The following is a 13,503-nucleotide window of genomic DNA, read 5'->3' as shown; positions in this document are numbered from 1 at the left end:
AGTTGGGATGTTCGCTGATGATTGCACAATGTTCAGCACCATTCGAGACTCCTCAAATACTGAAGCAGTCCATGTAGAAATACAGCAAGACCTGGACAATATCCAGGCTTGGGCTGATAAGTGGCAAGTAACATTTGCGCCACACAAGTGCCGGGCAATGACCATCTCCAACAAAAGAGAATCTAACCACCTCCCCTTGACATTCAATGGTATTACCATCACTGAATGCCCCACTATCAACATCCTAGGGACTACCATTGACCAGAAATTGAACTGGAGTAGCCATACAAATACCGTGGCTACAAGAGCATGTCAGAGGCTAGGAATCCTGTGGCGGGTAACTCACCTTCTGACTCCCCAAAGCCTGTCCATCTACAAGGCACAAGCCCGGAGTGTGATGGAATACTCTCCACTTGCCTGGATGGGTGCAGCTCCAACACCACTCAAGAAGCTTGACACCATCCAGAACAAAGCAGCCTGCTTGATTGGCACCCCATCCACAAACATTCACTCCCTCCACCACCGACGCACAGTGGCAGCAGTGTGTACCATCTACAAGATGCACTGCAGCAACGCACCAAGGGTCCTTCGACAGCACCTTCCAAACCTGCAACCTCTACCACCTCAAAGGACAAGAGCAGCGGATGCATGGGAACATCACCACCTGCAAGTTCCTGTCCAAGTCACACACAATCCTGACATGGAACTATATTGCCGTTCCTTCACTGTCACTGGGTCAAAATCCTGGATCTCCCTTCCTAACAGCACTGTGGGTGTACCTACCTCACATGGACTGCAGCGGTTCAACAAGGCAGCTCACCACCACCTTCTCAAGGGCAATTAGGGATGGGCAATAAATGCTGGCGTAGCCAGTGATGCCCACATCCCATGAATGAATAAAAAAAAAAAATCAGCTTTAAAAAGGCACATAAATGAAGACGCGCTCAAAATTTAAGGATATGAATGTCAAGTAGTGTTCTCCAGTATACTACTGGTCTTTGAGAAAAAGGTGAACTCACTAATAAAATTATGTAAATGAGTGGCTGACAACCTGTCAAAGCAATAATGCTACCTCGATAAATAATTGAGAGTGCTATCAGAGTAAAAAGCAAAATACTGTGAATGCTGGAAATTTGAAATAACACAAAATTCTGGAAATACTTATTAAGTTAGGCAGCATCTGTGGAGAGAGAAAAACAGAACATTTCTGGTCATTGACCTTACATCAGAACGAAGATGAAAGAACTGGAGACTGCTGTGGCAGTAGGGAACAACGAAGTGGCGAGAATATAAAACAATACTCAGGTACATTGTTCAGAAAGGGGACAGAGAAAAATAGAAAGAGGTGCTTTAGCCTCATCTGTCATAAATCATAGAATGGTAACAGCACAGAGGAGGATGCCATTTGACCTATTGTGCCTGTGCCCGCTGTGTGCGCAACAGCAACTCACCTAGTTCCCCCCCACCCCCGCCTTTTCCCTGTAGCCCTGCAAATTCTCTCTTCAAAACAGAATTGGTTAATTATCCGAATGCCTTGACTGAATCTGCCTCCACCATACTCTCAGGCAGTGTATTCCAGATCCTAACCACTCGCTGTGGGAAAAAAAAAGTTGTCATGTCACTGTTACTTCTTTTGCCAATCACCTTAAATCTGTGTCCTCTGGTTCTGGATCCTTCCACCAATGGGAACAGCTTCTCCCTGTGTACTCTGTTCAGACTGTCCTATTGTAGTGTTTTGAAATTGTAGTTGTATTGTGCATTGTGTACACTTAGGGCTGTTGTTGAACACACATGCTAGCAAAGGAAAAGTGGAAGTAAAGCAGAATAAAGACGACTCCATTATGTCCAATGGCTTGCAGTCTCGGACTCTCAATCTCTGCCTCACATATCTTATACCAACCTCTGCTAAACCTCATTCCAGTCTCGAGACTATCACAATGATGACGTGGTAAATATAAAATGGTGAAAAACTGGAAACATTGCTTTCCGGTATCAAAATATTTGGAAGGTTTTTGTCTACAGACAGCATTTTAAGTTAGAGACTGTGTTAGAGCGAGACACAGGAAGCTTGTACAGTGTGTATATACAGACATGCGTGTGGATAATTGCAGAGAAGTTTCAGCTGAAATGGGACACGATCCTGGATCCCTGATCCCACATTATCACTGCATTGCTGATCAAAATGGCATTGACCATGCTCAACCTACCACCTTGTGATGTGCATTGAGTCATCAACCACATCCCACATTGGCAAAAGTGGCTGCAACATTTCAAAGGCGTGATAGATTTCGCAATCACAGATGGCACAAAGAAAAGGGTCTTACTTTTCCACTAAGGAGGTGAAGAATTATAGGATATCTTTGTGACACTTACGCCTGAGCAAAATGACTACAAAGCAGCAAAAAAAAAAATGCAATGATGACCTACTTCACACCCAAGAAAAGGACCACATACAAGACCATTGTCTTCCAATGCACTAAGCAAGAAGCAAAAACAAGACAACTGACCAATATTGCATGCGATCGAGGCAACTAGCAAACAAATGTGACTTCAGTGATATTGAACAGGTCGAATGGAAAAACAAAACACAAATTGAAGGCTGTCTCTCCAGTCAACTATGCTAAAAAACAGTAGAGAAAGACAAAGCCGTCAGAGCTGCTGGAGCTAGCAAGATTGCTATTGCTCTGAGTCCAGAGCTACTGATGTTGAGGCTACCAAATAACTACCACAGTCCAAGTTCAACTGCTGTGAACAATATTTATCGCTCGTATGCCAGGAAACCACCTGTAAAGCAACAGCCACCTCACAAACAGAGCTGTGACTTGTCCAAAAAAAATTTCCACTGTGGTGGTGCTTACCTACACTGGACAGCGTGTCCTGCTACTGGTTAACATTATAAAGTTTCTGGAAAACCTAACTTCTTTGCTAGAGTTTGTCACTCATCAGCAAAATCAACTACAAAGACCAATACCAACAAAAGGGTGCCACATATGCATCTCACAGCAAAATGGAGAGAGAATGTAGCCAAAGTAGAGACGGATGACCCTGAACAACTTTTGTCCTCTCTCTCAGATACAGCAAATAGCCATGCATGACTGTGACCACTGGCTACTCGGATGTAAATGCTCTCAGACACAGTAGCGCGGTCAACGTCATGGGAGACAAAACATTCAACCAACTTCAGGATTGCCCCATTCTCTGCAAACTAGGGAATACAAAAATTTTTCCTTACAACAGTGACAAACTGCTGAAAATAATAGGGACTTTTGAAATGCCAGTCTCTTTCCAAGACACGGAAAAAAGCTGTATTTATGTCATATCAAGAGACTATGACACACATCAGTTTCCACTCAGCAACAGATTTGCACATGATTGCAGTCACATATGCCATTCCTATGCATAACAAAAATCAAACATTCTTGAACTGTGTGCTGATCGCTTCACTGGTGTCAGCAAGCTGAAAGATGTTATACGCAAGCTGCATGTAGACCCTAATGTGCTCCTTGTTACACAACAGCGACGAATACCATTTCATGTCAGGAAACAGACAGAGAAGGAACTTCAATGCCTACTTGACCTTGACATTATTGAGAAAGTTGACGATAAGCCACCCCTTGGATCTCACACATACAAGTCATCAAGAAACCCAAGAGCGAGAACCAGATCAGAATCTGCATTGTTATGCAATCACCAAACCAAGCCACAAAACTAGACACACTTGACATTGACAATAGAAGATATCATACAGAAAGGTGAATTGTGCTAAACACTTTGCTAAACTTGACCTCAATGCAGGTTACCATCAAATCGAGCTTGCAGATCAAGATATCTTATTGTATTTCTCTACTCACATCAGTCTTTTCCGATACAAGAGGCTCAACTTTGGAATCAGCTCCGCAGCTGAGGCGTTTCAGCACTTGATTCAATCTGCATTTCAAGCACCTGAAGCCACCCTGAACATCAGTGATGACATTCTCATCTACAATCGCACTGAAAAGGAACTCGAGATATGCCTAAATGCATGCCTACAATGACTCAGAGAAAATAATCTCACCTTGAACAAAGACAAGTGCTTGTTTAATGAAAGCAGAGTTGAATTCTTTGGTCATGTGTTCAGTGGCGAAGGAGCATCACCGGATCCACAGAAAGTTGAAGCCATTGCAACTGCTGCAGATCCTACCAACGTGCAAGTTGTCCAGAGTCTGCTAGGACTTGTCACATACTGCAGTCGTTTAATTCCTGACCTTGCTACGGTATATGCCCCCCTGCACCATCTGACCAAAAAAAAAAGAGACCAAGTGGAAAGGGACTAAATCTCACAAACAGGTGGTACATCAGATCAAAAGACGTTTGTCATCAAGTTGCACAAATGCCTTTTTCAACCGTGAAAACCACCCAGCTAGTCATGGATGCAGCCCGGATGGCTTAGGTGCAGTTTTACAGAAAGACAAGACAGGAAACCCATCAATCGTTGCAATGGCAAGCAGATCGTTAATGTTCTTAGAGCAATGTCACTTGCAAACAGAAATAAAAGCACTCAATCACGTGGGGTATCTTGCACTTTCATCCCTACTTATATAGAAGTGAATTTAAAGTAATAACTGATCATAGACCACCAGTGAGCTTGTTCAACAATTCACATAGCAAAACACCCATTTGACTAGAACGCTGGATACTCAATTTTACAAGGAATATGGGTTCCATGTTGAGTATGAAGTAGGCAAGCTCAACCCAGTGGACTATCTTTCATGACATCCGTTGCCGACAGACAGTCCTACTAGTTGTGAGGAAGAAGGCTGAACAAGATCAAACTATGCAAGAATAAATGCGGTACCAAAGTTGCTAAAACTATCCGACATTAAAGCAGCAACAAAACAAGATGAGGCTTTGTAATTATGTACGAAGCCTATAGAATTACAAAACTGGAAAGACGTGATCAAGAAAGCATCTACGAATGAAAATCGCTCACACACAAGGTCTTCACAATGTTCAAAATTAGCTCACCATTACAACCACATCTGATCTAGTAGCACACAACAACTGTACTGTCATTCCATACTCATTGAGAGAATGTGTTGTCGATATAGCACATGAAGGACACCAGGGAATTGTCAAAACCAAACAAACAATCCCTTAAGGAAAAGTTATGGTTCCCAGGAACTGACTGCATGGTGGAGCACAAAATCAGCATTTGCCACATCCAACAACCTCAAAATCAAGTCTTTATGATCCTCTCAAGATGTCCGAACTACCTCCAGGACCATGGATTGAAGTTAACATTGACTTCACAGATTTGCCCACAGATGAACACCTGCTTGTTGTCACTAACAACTAAACTATTCCCATGATTGGGAATCTGCTGATGTCAACATCAACCAAAGCAGTCATCCCAAAGCTTGACCAGATCTTCGCCTTGTTTGGAATCCCTCGAACGGTAAGAACTGACAACGGACCCCCATTCAACAGCGATGAGTTCAGCAAACTTGCAAACTACCTAGGGTTCACTCTTTGGAAAATCACACCCCGTTGGCCAAGAACTAAATGAGAAGTCGAGAGATTTATGCAAACTTGAAAAAAGTGATATGTACAGCCACAGCTGAGAACAAGTCATGGAAGCAAGAGCTTTATCACTTTCTTCGTAATGATAGCACAACTCCTCACTCAACTACTGGAAAACCTCCAGCTACACTCATCGAGACACTGAATGAAGGTAAATGCAGTGCAAAACATGAAGCCAGGAGATAAAGTGCTTATGAAAAGTGATGGTCATGTTGGAAAGCATACAATTCCTTATGACATCCAACCATTTGTTGTGACCAATACAAAAGGATCAATGATCACAGCTAAGTGCGATTTACAAATCACCACAAGTTTAGTTTAGTTTAGAGATACAGCACTGAAACAGGCCCTTCGGTCCACCAAGTCTGTGCCGACCATCAACCACCCACTTATACTAATCCTACACTAATCCCATATTCCTACCACATCCCCACCTGTCCCTATATTTCCCTACCACCTACCTATACTAGGGGCAATTTATAATGGCCAATTTACCTACCAACCTGCAAGTCTTTTGGCTTGTGGGAGGAAACCGGAGCACCCGGAGAAAACCCACGCAGACACAGGGAGAACTTGCAAACTCCACACAGGCAGTACCCAGAATTGAACCCGGGTCGCTGGAGCTGTGAGGCTGCGGTGCTAACCACTGCGCCACTGTGCCGCCCAAGAAACGAGTCATTCTTCAAAGCACTGAAACCACCACTTGCAAGCATTGAATCAGATTCTAACATCAACACCTCAGATGATGAACGAGTCAAACGAGACTGTGATGTCAGACGACATTCTACTTGCGAGAGAAAATGCCCACCATACTCAAGTGACGATGCTACGAAATTAATATTTATATTTAATTTTATTATTTACACTTTTGGAAACAAACCATTGAAACATGCTACGCCTCTCATTTACTAAGAAGGGGAGGGATGTAGTGTCGTGTTTTGGAATTGCAATTGCATTGTGTATTGTGCACAATTGGGGCTGCTGTAGAACGTATGCTAGCAAAGGAAAAGTCAAAGTAAAACAGAATAAAGATAACTCCATCATGTTCAACAGTTTGTTGCTTCTGTCTCAGTCTCTGCCTCATATTTCTTACCAAATTTGGCAAAACCTCATTCCAGTCCCAGGACATCACACAGACCCCTCATGATTTTGGAGAATCTCTATCAAATCTCCTCTTAATCTGCTCTTCTCCCAGGAAAACAGCCCCAGCATCTCCAACCTATCCTCGTAACTGAAGTTTCTCATCCCTGGAACCATTCTCGTGAATCTTTTCTGCACCCTCTCTAATGGCTTAACATCCTTTGGAAATATGGTGCCCAGAACTGGATGCAATACTCCAAACGAGGCCGAACCACCTGTTTTATATAGGTTTATCCTAACTTTCTTGTTTTTGTATTCTATGCCTCTATTTACAAAGCCCAGGATTCCATATGCTTTATTAACCACTTTCTCAACCTGATCTGCAATCTTCAATGATTTGTGCACATATACCCCTAGGTGCCGCTGTTCCTGCGCTCCCTTTATAATTCATTTGCCTCTCTTCATTCTTCCTACCAAAATGAATCACTTCACACTTTTCTGCATTAAAATTTCATCTGCCACTTGTCCACCCATTCCACCAGCCTGTCTATGTCCTCTGGAAGTCTATCACTATTCTCTTCACAGTTCACAATACTTCCAAGTCAGGGACAACTAGGGAGAAGAAGGGTCACTGACCCGAAACGTTAACTCTGCTTCTCTTTCCACAGATGCTGCCAGACCTGCTGAGTGGTTCCAGCATTTCTTGTTTTTATTTCATATTTTCATCATCCGCAGTATTTTGCTTTTATTTTAGGGAGAAAGTAAGTTGATTCTGTGGGTGGTGGGCAGTGCAGAGGCAGGAAACTACAGAAAGAACTACTTTGGACAGAAATCTCAATTTAAAAAAAAAATCCAAATCAAAATAGGAGTATGGTACAGACTACCTGAGGACAGTTTGCTCTACAAAAACACAAGAAATTCAAGGTGACTTCAATCAACCCAATACAATGCAGGAAGAACAAGTGATCTGGAGGCAGAGTAGATAAATGGAATGCATGACTGTTACAAGTGGCAATGTGCATCTTGACTATGTATTTGTAAAATATCCCAATATCATACAGGAAAGGAAACTGAACTCACAGCACCTCTGGGGACAAGTTTAGTGTTAACAGGGACTCAATTTAAAATCAAGGCCAGGAGCAAGGTACTTAAAAGAGACAAGATCAAAGAGATGAAAAAACAAACGGATTGTAGGAGTGCGCTTAACAGCATTTCAGCAGAACACAATAGAACGCCTTTAAAAGAAGAATGCTGGACATGAAAGATGCATACATATCAAAGATCAACAAACAGACTAAAAAAGCGTGATCTGAAATAGCTTAAACAAATTAAAGAAAGCAAAGATTACCTCTACAAATCCTGCAGAAAGGACCAAGGGGCTCACTGAGATAGATAGAAAAGCACACGGAATCAAGTTAATAAGGTTACCAGAGAGGCAAAGAGTGATCTATAAAAACATTCTTAGTTGCGCAAACAAATCACAACAGTAAAAAGTTCTTTCAATACTACAATAGCATGGAGGATCATCACTGGCAATGAAGTCAATGGAAACTGGGGAGGTATCAGTACAGCAGAGTAGCACATCATGATAGGTATAAGACTAACAAGAGGAGGTTGAGAGACACCCAAGAGTATTAATCGACTCAATGCTATTGCAGAGCAGCAAAGTTAATAGAATGCTGAATTAAACAGTAAAAACAATAGAATAAAAGCCCGAGAAAGTCATGATTAAACTACACAGTGATCTGGTCAGACAACATATGGAGAATTGTGTCCTGTTCCGGTTGTGCAGAAATAGGGGAGACAGTGACGAGAATAGTTATATTTGATTCCTACAAGAGGCCTGATTTACTTGGAGACACAGGCTTTTTTTTTGTTAAGCCTGGATATTATAGAAGTGAATTGATACAGCACAGGAGGCCTCCATTCGGCCTGTTGTGTCTGTGCCAGCTCCCTGTAAGAACACACCTAGTCCCACTACCCTGCCTTTTCCCCATAGCCCTACAAATTTCTCTTCAGATAATTATCCAGTTCTCTTTTGAAAGCCTTGATTGAATCTGCTTCCATCAAACTCAGGTAGTGCATTCCAGATCCTAACTAATTGCTGCATAAAAATGTTTTTCCTCATGTCGCTGTTGCTTCTTTTGCTAATCACCTTAAATTGGTGTCCTCTGGTTTTGGATCCTTCTGCCAATGGGAACAGTTTCTCCCCACTTACTCTGTCCAGACCCCACTTGATTTTGAGCACCTTTATCAAATTTCCTTTTAATCTTCTCTTCTCCAAGGAGAACAGGCTCAGCTTCTCCAATTTATCTACGTAACTGTTGTCCCTCATTCCTGGATCTTGTGAATCTTTTCTGCACCTTCACCAATGCCTTAACACATCGCTTGTTAACTCGTGTTTCAACAGGTTTATCTGTTTTTGTACTCTATGCCCCTATTTATAAAGCCCAGGATCCCACATGCTTGATTACCCACATGCAACCTTCAATGGTGCACATATACTCCAGGTCCCTCTACTCCTGCACCCTTTTTAGATATGATGCATCTGAGGAGGTATACAACATAATAAATGGTATGGAAAAGGTCAATATGGAGTACTACTTAACAATAAACCGTGGGAATAGGATCAGAGGACAGTTTCCCAACTAATGAAACACAATTTTACGACAGATACCAGGATGTTTTTCTTGTACAAAGTGATCAACGCTTGGAATGGACTTCCAGGCAGAGAGGTGAAGAAAGAAAATCTGGAATCATTTAAGGAAACAACTAGATGCAGCAAAGTGGTGCATGGCTGTATCATTTCATTGTTCTGGAGGAATGAATTAAAAGGGGACAAATGGCCTTCCCCATTCCTAAGTATCTCATGATCTTGGTTATTTGCTTTCTAAAATAATAGTTCAGCAATCAAGTAATGGAACTAAAATATTTAGAAGCTCAGTGCCACTGTGGGTGGGAGGGAGTCAGCAATATTACAGTCAACCTTTTGATCTGACTTGATTTGTGTTAAGGTCATCTGTTTCACAGTATCTAAGGCTCTATGCGAATGACCCTTTTGATAACCATCAGATTACAGACAAACAGGAAAGCAGACTTTGGTTGACTAAAAGACCTCCACCCCACCACCACCTTTATAGTAAGCTGTATTGTGTTAGCAGATACAATTGCTCAATGGGCTGAACGAAATTCATGACTGTCCCCCACATACCCCTCAATAGCTTTCATTTTCTCCTCTTTTGAAACCACTGACTTCTTGGTGGAGTATATTTCATAGGCATCCTCCAGTATCTTACCCAAGTAGCCATTATTCACAAGTTTTTATAACTATTCCGTGCCAGTGAGCTGGCATACGAATGTAACAAAATAAAAACACTTGTATGGAAACGTACTTGTCACAGTTGATTCTGTACTTTATAACAATATAATACATTATGGATGCATTGCATTACCAGTTTAAACAGGTCTAAACAATTTTCCCCAATGAGATCACAATCTTATCACCTTCCGTTGTTACCAGTGCTTCCATTTTCTTTTGTTAATTTTTTTTGAGAACTTGGGTTTTAAAACGAAAAAGGATTCCATAGATGCTGGAACTTTAAAAAAAAAGTGGTCATCAGAAGGTCTTTTGGACTGAGCTTGGCTTGAAAACAAATAATAAATGTAAGAATCAAGGGGTGCTAAAAACAAGCCTTTACTAGAAGGCAGCTGTTTTCGGATAATTACCCAGTCGGGATTTATTTTGATCTGGGGAAAGATGTTTACAAAGAAATGACAGGTCAAGATTTATTGGGGTCAGGAGGCTTGACTCGTGACATTGGTTTTGGTTTTGCTTTGGACAGTGAGTTGGGAAAAAAAGACAGTTGGAGAAAACTTGCCAAGGGAGCAAACCCCAACTCAGCTTGTTCCATCTTTTTAAAAAAGCCTGCCAACTTTTCCATCTCTTTAAGAAGCATTGAGAAGCAAATATAAGAAACTGCCTGAAACCCCTGTTGCTGCATTTTCCCTGGAAAGCCTGCCCAAACTGATCTTCAAGGTCGCCTGAAAAGAACTGTTCTAGGAAGATCCCAGTGACAGCCGTCTACGCGTATTTGGGATGCCAAACCAAAACAAAGGACATCTGACATCTTGCCATATCTTCTCTTTTTTCCTCGAGAATTAACAAGTATTTGCCAAAGTATTCTTATCTTTTTTTTATAATTGAGCTCCAAAGAGTAAATGTCTATTTTTTCGGGGCATGTGTGTGGATAAGGTAAAAAGGGAACTTTTATATTTCAATCGGTGTGCTAATGCTTCGCATTGTTGCTGGTTAAGACTTGTTTACTAACAAAACCTGGTTGGTGTATTTTATTCTGGGATAAAAATAGAATCTATGATTGACTGTTTTGGTAACTGGGAAAAATTTAAATATATGTTGTGACCTGTGGAGAAGTGGAACTAGAAGAACAGTGCACTCCTCCCACTTCAGTCGTTAACAAGCACAAGAAAATGAAACAGCAGCTGCTTTTATGCTAGAGCCAATCTTTTCTAATACAAGATTGGTTTATATTACTTCTACTACTAGTACCAGAAGATGCAGCCTGGTCATTCAATAATAACTGAAGAATATTAATGTGATTCAAACCAGATACATCAGGAGTAACATAACAGCAAACTGTTAAAAGGAGAGGCAGGCAGTACCCTGCGACCAATGTCACAGGAACAGCTTACTGAACAACTTTTATGGCATGGAGCAATACCTCTGTTAGGCAGGAAAGGAACTGCACAAATAGAGTTTGTTATTGGGTTAGTACATGACTACTACCTGACCTGGTGTTAGTGAGAGGCAGCTCTTCTCCAGGCTTACTTGATCTAGACACTTTCCAGAGAGAAGTAGTTGTTGAATCAATGGACCGTACATTATTGTAGCACAGTAACTTCTAATTTGACTTGGGAGACAGTAAAAGCATGTAGCCAAACCCAGTATGCAACTTCAGGGATATGAAATAAAAAAAAAAATGCTCATTGATGATCAGTTTGGGTTCTACCAGGTACAGACCTCATTACAACCTTGGTTCAAACAGACAAAAGAGATGAATTCCATAGGCGATGTGAAAGTGGCTGTCCTTGACGTCAAGGCAACATTTGACCAAGTGTGGCGCCAATCAGCCCCAGTCAATGGGAATCGGGGGTTGGTGGGGGGGAAGAAAGATTGCCAACTCTCCACTGGTTGGAGTCATCATAGCTAGCACAAAGGAAGATGGTTGTGGTTGTTGGAGGCCATTCATCTCAGCTCCAGAAACAAACTGGACCAACCACATAAATACTGCAGTTATAAGAGCAGATCAGAGGTCAGATATTCTGCAGTGAGTTTCTCACCTCCTGACTCCCAAAAGCCTGTCCACCATCTACAAGGCACAAGTCAGGAGTGTGATGGAATACTCTCCACTTGCCTGGATGGATGCAGCTCCAACACAAGAAGCTCGACACCATCCAGGACAAAGCAGCCCGCTTGGTTGGCACCCCATCCACAAACTTGAACATTCACTCCCTCCACCAAAAGCACACAGCACCTCTCAAAACAGTGACCTCTACCACCTAGAAGAACAAGGACAGCAGGCACAGGTAACATCATCAGCTCCATGTTCCTCGCCAGGTCACACACCAAATTAACTTGGAAATATATCGCTGGTCCTTAATAGTTGCTGAGTCAAAATCTTGGAACTTCCAAATTAATGGCAGTGTGTGATTACCTTCACCAAATGGACTGCAGTTGTTCAAGGTAGTGTTTGGGGGTAGATAATAAATACTGATCATGCCAGATTTGCCCACATCCCATGAATGAATAAAAACAAAGATATACTGAGGTAAAAAGATAAGAGGATAAATCGAAGACAGTTCAGGAAATTTCTCTGCAGAGGGTGATCAACAGCTTGAAAGGGATGACAGTAGATAAGGCAGGAAATATGAGGTCAAGGTATGTAAAATTATAGGCTGCAAAGCAATTTACAAGGCGAGACAGTGACATAATGGTAATGTCAGTAAATTAGTAATCCAGAGGCCCAGGCTAATGCCCTGGGACATAGGTTGAAATCTCATCATGGCAGCTGGTGGAATTTAAAATTCCATTAACCAATAAATAAAAAACCTGGAATTGAAAGTTAGTTTCATGGCACCATTACTGAGACTATTGGTTTTTACGACAATCAATCTGGTTCACTAATGCCCTTTAGGGAAGGAAATCTGCCTGGTCCTTACCTAGTCTGGCCTACACGTGACTCCAAACCCACAACAATGTAGTTAACTCTTAAATGCCCTCTGAAATGGCCTAGCAAGCCACTCAGTTGGCAAATAGGGATGGGCAACAAATGCTGGCCTTGCCAGCAGCACCCACATCCCATGAAATAAAAACATCCAAATTCTGAGCCCCGAGAGGAGCATAATAGCAGCATATTCTTGGTTTAACAATGATAGTATAGTTAGTTAATATTGTACATTAAAATCTAGGATAAGAAGCTCAATTGAAAAGCTACCTTGCATGGAGATGGAGGTCACGTTTTAAAATCAAAGGCAAAAAAGCTACATTGGGGAGACCAAACGTGGATTGGGTGACTGCTCTGCGGAACACCTCCATTCAGTCGAAAAGCACGACCCCGAGGTTCCGGTTGCTGGCCATTTTAACAGCTCCCCCTCAACCCACTCTCATGCCCACATCTCTGACCTGGGATTGCTGCAGTGTTCCTGTGAACATCAACGCAAACTTGAGGAACAGCACCTCATTTACCGATTAGGCACACTACCACCTGCCAGACTGAATATTGAATTCAATAATTTCAGAGCATGACTGGCCCCTCTTTTTATTTTTAGTTATTTGTTTCTTTTTTT

At 41.9% G+C, this 13,503-nt stretch overlaps 1 protein-coding gene across 4 annotated transcripts in view; it reads right to left on the bottom strand.

The window, feature by feature from the left end:
• LOC137369169 (GRAM domain-containing protein 2B) overlaps positions 1-13,503 on the bottom strand; it is a 167,157-nt gene that overhangs the window by 45,158 nt on the left and 108,496 nt on the right. The window lies entirely within an intron of this gene.

The sequence above is a fragment of the Heterodontus francisci genome, chromosome 4 (genome assembly GCF_036365525.1).
Source record: "Heterodontus francisci isolate sHetFra1 chromosome 4, sHetFra1.hap1, whole genome shotgun sequence".
NCBI lineage: Eukaryota > Metazoa > Chordata > Chondrichthyes > Heterodontiformes > Heterodontidae > Heterodontus > Heterodontus francisci.
Note: the sequence above shows the minus strand (reverse complement) of the source record. Positions and strands in the feature narration are given on the sequence as shown.